Here is a 7,316-nt window from a genome sequence, read left to right as displayed (position 1 = left end):
AGTGAAGTTCATAGGCTCGTCTATGAAAGGTATTTTATAAATTCCCTTTGAGGATTAGAACTGAGAGATTGGAAAGAGAGTGGTTTACTTTTGAGAAATGTGCCCCCACAGGTAATTGGGTATTCTTGTCTTGGATACATTTCCAGTGTGCGTTCATTCTGATACACAGTTGTTGTTTGGTCTCTCCTGCATATTTTCCATCAGGGTATTTGGTACATTGGATGAGATATATTACATTTTGGAGGTGCAGCTGTAAGATGCAGGAATGGTGATGGTTCTCTTGTGGGGTGTAGTAATTGTGGGGGTGGTAGAGATACATTGGCAGGTTTTACATTTCTTGTCATGGCATGGTCTGGATCCATTTGGTGTGTTTTGGGCTGTAGGCAGTTTGCTTCTGGTGATGAGATTAGCGAGGTTCAATGCTTGTTTGAAGGCTTGAATACCTCTCCACTATTTATCAGCTACATTCATTCCCTCCCACCCACCCCCAGACCTGTCTCTCACCCACTAACTCCTCAATTTACAAGAACCTTGTTTGCACTTATGAGGAATTCTTCTGGAACCAGTAATAATTTAACTACTGGTGCGGAAGGGAAAAGAAAATTCTGAAATGAACACAGTGTATATAATATAGGAGGAAACTTTGGCTGATGGTTATGTCTACAAGCATGCCAAGGAAGCTGGATAGAAGACTGTAAAGGAAAAGTTGTTCTGTTTGTTTGTTTCTTAAATTCCTTTACTCTGCTTCTCCAATAAAGCTTATAGACAGACAACTTCAGAAGTTTTTTGCAACGGTCATCATGGATGATCAAGGTTAAAGAGTCAGTTGACATGAATCACATGTTTATGTGACTACAGTCCTTACCTGTCAGTTGAAATCACTCATTACTAATATATTGGGAGCAGCTGGTCTGATAAATCTGGTTGTCTGGAATGTAGAAGTAATGACAATCATAGTACAAACTCATAATCATACTGCATGATATATGCTATCCCCATCTGCCCTTCAGTATCAAGGTCTGTACTAAGCCAAAATTTGTCCCAGAAGCCAAGGAGTGTTGCCGTAGCCATGATGATCCAGCAAATGATCCTAGATTGATCTGAAAATGCTTGATTTATAGAAGGCAATGATTTTTAAAAATATCTTTTATTGTACTAACTGTATAGATGGGGGAGAAATTAGACAAGCTTTCAAGTACAAAGAGTTGAGGAAAGACACTTTTGTGCCTGGAAATTTGTCTAACCTCTCTCCCAACTGTACACTTGGTCTAATAAAAGATTTAAAAAATATCCTTGCCTTCCATAAGTCAAGTATTTTCAGATCCATTTAGGAAAAGATACTGAGTAACATATTGCTACTGATATAACTATATTTTCGTGGTTCATAGGTTATATGCTATATTGTGACAATTGTTAAAAATAGCCAGATTTTTCTGTGTCTTAATAATCAAAGTGCAGCCATTACCTGAGTGACAGACTACAGATGTAGGGCTTGTTTAGAATTTATGTACTTAATTTAAAAAGTTTTTTTGCTTAGAATACCTTTGTTTAGAATGTGATGCTCAGCAGTTTCTGTGAAACTTGAAATATATTTTTGCCTACATACAGAAAGTTATATTTCCTAATTACAGCAGTCTGTGAGTTAGAAGTTTATTCTAAATGTGATGAACCAAAAGCAGAGGGATGGCCTGAGACTATTTCAATAAAAATGCAACTCATTTTACTTACTGTACAAATGTTAAAAAAAAAAAGTGTATTTCTCCCTGCTGGGAGCTCTATTATAATTTAGGAAACTGCTGTGATTTAATGTGAAAGCATTTTTGCTGGAGAACAATTTTGGAAAATTAGCATAGTCTGTATGGAAAAAAAAAGTTCCATGGTTGTGTTGGAGAAGCTAAGTCAGGTTAGTATTACCTGCAAGTGGTTTGAGTAGGAGACTTTTCCTTTAACAATATGCAGTAACTATTATTTTTATTTCAAGGCCTGATTTCTACGCAACACCATCATTATATCTTATTTTTAAAACATATATATGTGTACTCATGCAATTGCCAGTTCATTGTATAACTATTAGTGTTTAAGAAGAAACCAGCTGATGAGGACAAGTGTAGTGTTGGTTTCTGGCCAAGGAAGAGCTGGAAAAATACAGAGGTATGATCTGATGCCAGGTGTCAAATTGTGCAATTCTTAATCTAAGATACAGTCTTCCATGGCAAGGAAGTGAACATTCAGTTTCCTTTGCATTACTCAGAGTGTCATTCAGAGTTCCCTGCCACCTGCCCATTGCCCTTCATGGACCTGCATAAAAGATTGATTCCCTAAACTCAGCTTTTGTGAAGGCCAATATTTGGCCCATTAGTTTCAGTCTCTAGTATTAAGTTCTATTTCCCACCTGATAGTTTGTGTTGTTCTGAAATAATTACAGCCTTGCTCTGCTAATTTAAAGGGGCCTCTTGGGCTGAACCTATCAGTTCTCTCTCATATAGAGATAATTCAATGCATCCTAAACCAATTTTCACACTAAAATGAGACCAAATAATAGATAAGTGCCATTTGTACTGTATGTAAGTGTGGTGTCACATGTTCAACTTAATGCTTACTAAGTGCGGTTAAAATGCGAGCAGATGCTTGCTCAAGCAGTTTAGTCTGTGTTAAATGCCCTTGTGGCATTACAGAGTTGTTCCCTCTCAGGTGAGGGTTATCTCCTAACATGTACAAACTTTAATATGTCACTACATCCCAATGATTTACAACTGTTGGAAATGAATGTGTGATATTACCTTCAATAGAAAGTGGTACTGTTCTTAGGTTTTATTTCTTTGTTTAGTTTACATACTGTTGTTGCTTCACATGAACATCCAAAAGTAACTAAAGGTTTCTTCTCTTCATGCCTGCTCCTTCAGGCCTCACAGTCTACCAATACCTAATGTATATCTGATCCCAGGGATCCCATTACTATATTTCCTGGAAATTACCACTTTGTTCTGTATAACTTTCTTCTTTTGGCAATTATATCAGCCATTCCCCTTTTGTCCCTTTCATAACCTTGGTCTCCAACCTTTCCACCTGCTTTATGTCAGGCTTCAGCATAATTGCAATGTATTGCAATATCCCATCTGGACACAATGCAGTTTAGAGAGAAGGAGAAAGCACAACATATTTTAGGCTAAGCATAGGGCTACTTCTCCCTGATTGATGGGAGACATGACATTGAAAAGCTTCAGAACAGCATAAGGATGCTTAAGCAGGCTAACTACAGTACTGCAGCTACAAACAAATGATAGATTAGATTGCAGGAGAGAGAATTGTTATCTTTTGTGCCTCTTGTTATAACAATGGTTGGGTTTCTGGGGTACTGGTCTCTTTGCCTACCATTTGCTGACAAACATTATCTCATTGTTTCTTTGTACTGCCACATTTATTGGTCTGAATCCATCTGTTGTCTTTGGTTTTATACTGAAATTATAAACTCTTTGGAGTAAAATCTGCCTTTATGCTCTTAAATTAGCACAAATGTCCTCATCCATGATTGTGGTAGCAATGTCGATATGAACTAATACTGGCTAAATAACATTAACATATGAAATACTGAAGGGATAGAAACTATCAAATACCTTTTGGAAAAACTACAAAGAAAACGCAATACAACTTTTAAAATTGGGGGCAATGTGCATTGTATAAATATTCCAGGGGTGTACTTGGTAGCTGTGTTGGTCTGAGACAAAAAGATATACAAAAAACTGGAACTCTTGGTTCCAAAATGATACCTTTTATTAGACCAACTGGAAAATCGCAAGAAAATTGTCCTTTTCTGCAAGCTTTCGGGATCAAAGTCCCTTTGTCAGGCTCTGGGAAAAGTATAGATGGTACAAGATGGTAAAAAGTCCCCATAGGTAGGAAATAAACTGCATTTTTGCACAGAGGGAGCTGGAGATGGAAGGCTGTCCCTCTGGGTCCATGAGAGTGTCCTATAAATATGGTATAAATATTGATTCTTTAAATCTGTGTCATTCTTTTTTTGGGAAATGTAATAATGCATTATGAATATGCTAAATAATAGTTCTTTAACTTAAATATCCACAATGAAACCCAACTATTAGTAGAAAGGTGAATATTACTAATGGAACACTGTTCAGCTCATAGTAGGAGCAGTCAAGAGTCATGAATAGTTTAACTCTGCAACAGCTAGGAACAGGTTCACACAGGCTCATTTGTTTTAGACACATAAGGAATTGATTTTTGAAGCAATCTCTTGGGAGATTAGACTTGGCCACAACGGTAGCCTGAGAGTGTTTCTCTGTTTTTCCTTGCAACTGGCCTGTATTAATGTGGATCAGAATAAAGACTTGTTTACATGGTCCTTGTAGGTTTGTATTTTACCTTCAAAGTGAAAGTATCTCACTTACACTACCCATAGCTATAAAAGCATTGTAGAATGCATACTTACCTAATCCTCACCTACAATAAGTGTTCTTATTTACCCATTCATCTTGCATGTTACAAAAGTATTTGTCAAAGTACATATGCCCTCAACCAGATGCAAAGAAAGGACTTATGAGCTAACAATTCAGAAGTTTGGAATGAGGTTATAAAAAGCCATTGTAAAATGCCACCTTTAATGTGAAGGATGTTATAAACCAGGTAACACTAATAATTTCTTTGTCCAAACTGGTTTGGTAGAACCGTGTATTTCTGTTGCAGGGTGTTACATATGTACTGATATTTTTCACTATATTTAGGTGACCCTGCCAAACTTGTCAGTTCCCTAGAGATGATAAAGTTACCTAAGTTCTTGCTGAATTCCCATAATATTAGCTATGCTATGTATAGTGCGCATGAGAAATACAAGTATAAAGCAAAGTCATCTATGTTTAAAAATAGGACCATATAGTATGACTACAAGTTGTATGAGAAAAAGCAATGTAATCGTTGCTGTTCACCAGTTATAGGAGAAAGGTGATCCTTGTCCAAGACGTTCACAGTCAACAGCTCCAACTCTGGAAAGTACAAACACATACACTAATTTTCAGCATATGCCTAATGGCCTTTTCTGAGGAAGAACTGAAGCCCTGTTTAGTGAAGCACTCAAGTGTGTATTTGAGTTTAAGCATGCCTCATCCTTCCCAACAGGGGTTTTATCACATGCTTAAAGTTAAGCATATTCATAAATGTTTTACTGAACAGGAGCCTAAACATGTCTGCACCATTCTGACACACAATGCTTGTAATACAATGATTAATTTATCACAAAGCAACATGTTTTCTTTAAATCTATGTAAATAAGGCTGATAATATGGGTTGGCTTATTAGCACTACGAGGCTTCAAGAAAGACATGTTTTAAGAAGGCATAGACTTGTTTCCCATTCAGTTTACATTTAAGATGACTGAGGTTTTTACTCCATTTTGAATATATAAGGATTGCAGTTAGGGGGCAAATTGCATTCATTAGAGTCGCAGGGAGGGAAGCTATTATACCTTTTACACTTTAAAAAACAAATGTGAGGATTTTAAGCATTGTTTTCTGTAGCCAATAAAACCAAGTATAGCAAGCTATAAAACAACACTCTCTCAGACTGGTCCACAGTTCCATATATACATGCCTCACTGTAATTATTGATTAAAGGCAAAGGTTTTTACCCTCTTTGTTTTCTAAAACATTTCCTTACATTACTTATAATTTTGAATGGAAATAGGTCTGTTTTTAGGTTGAAGGGAATGATTTAAGGAGGTAGGCAGTGAATGGTAATGAGCTGAGAGGTCCAGCAGAAAGTAAGTGAGAACACATGCATCTACTTCCAGTAACAAGAGCCTTTATTAAAACAAAATGCTGCAGCAGTAATATCATGAGCAATGTACCTTGAAAGCCTGTTAACTGTTTAAAGTACAGAATGTCAATAAATATACTCTGAGCCTTTTTTCAAGGGGGGAAGATTTATTATTCATTCTAATTGACAATAAAAGTCATTAAAAACCGCAGAGGAAAGCAGCACCTTTGGAGCAACTAAAGCTTTTGTTTTGAAAAAAGTGATTTGCTACACTTCTAGTAACATAACAAGGAAATGTTCCCCATCCCATTTATAATCAGTCAGATAAGGTTTTATATATGCTTTGAATCTTTTTGGATACATATGCCCACACAGTTGAAGAGCTCCAGGTCACTCTTGATTTGCTTCTTTGATGTGAATGAAATGCTTGGACTCAATGCCACTTCACAAAAAACAAAGACACTTTACTGGCCCACCCCAAACCAACTAGCTTCTCCTTCACATATTACAATTAGAAGACAGTCTTTGGAAAATGTTGTGCATTTCTCTGAACTATGTAACCATCTTTCCCAAAAAGTCAACATAGATTATGATATTCAACACAGGATAAAATCTACCAGTGCTACCTATAGATGTCTCTGAAATTGTATATTTGATGATAATGACATTAGGACCCAAACCAAACATTTTTGCCTATCAGGCTGTTGTCATTCCTATTGAGTTCTTTAGGTCTGAAATTTGGATGACATATCAGAAACACCTGAAAGCTTTATCAATTGATACTTAAAATACCTGAAAGCATATCAGTTGGAAGGACTCAGGGAACTGAGCTTATTTAGTTAGCAAAAGAGAAGACTAAGTAGGGATTTGATAGCAGCCTTTAAATACCTGAAGGCTGGTTCCAAACGGGATGAAGCTGGACTGTTCTCAGTGCTGGCAAATAACAGAAAAAGGAGCAATGGTCCCAAGCTGCAGCAAGGGAAGTTTAGGTTGGATATTATGAAAAACTTTTTCACTAGGAGGGTGGTGAAGCAGTAGAACGGGTTACTTAGAGAGGTGGTAGAATCTTCATCCTTGGAGGTTTTTAAGGTTCAGCTCAACAAAGCTTTGGCTGGGATGATCTAGTTGGTGATGACCCTGCTTTGAGCAGGAGGATGGATTAGATGACTTCCTGAGGTCCCTTCCAACCCTAATTTTCTACGATTCTATGATAGATGAACAAATGCCAGTATTCATGCTCAAGCAAACGTTTCCAGCATTGAGGCCATATTTATACTGCACCAGAACATTTGGACAGAACATGTCATAAGGATGCCTAACAGCCAGCTCTGAAAACAGGTCCTATATACTCCCAGCTCACTAATGCTTGCTGCTCTAGAGGCAGCTAAAAGAAGAGATTCAAATATACCTGGAAGGCTAATCTGAAGAAATGTGTTATTAAATCAATATCTGGAGGACTCCAGGACTGACTTGTTCCTGATGGCACCATGATGTATGACAAGAGCCAGTCATTTTGTGCAAACTCACCTTACTATAGAGGTAGATAGATG

Source organism: Alligator sinensis, unplaced genomic scaffold (genome assembly GCF_000455745.1).
Source record: "Alligator sinensis unplaced genomic scaffold, ASM45574v1 scaffold478_1, whole genome shotgun sequence".
NCBI classification, from domain to species: domain Eukaryota; kingdom Metazoa; phylum Chordata; order Crocodylia; family Alligatoridae; genus Alligator; species Alligator sinensis.
The sequence above is the reverse complement of the archived record's forward strand: the minus strand, read 5'-3'. Positions refer to the sequence as shown.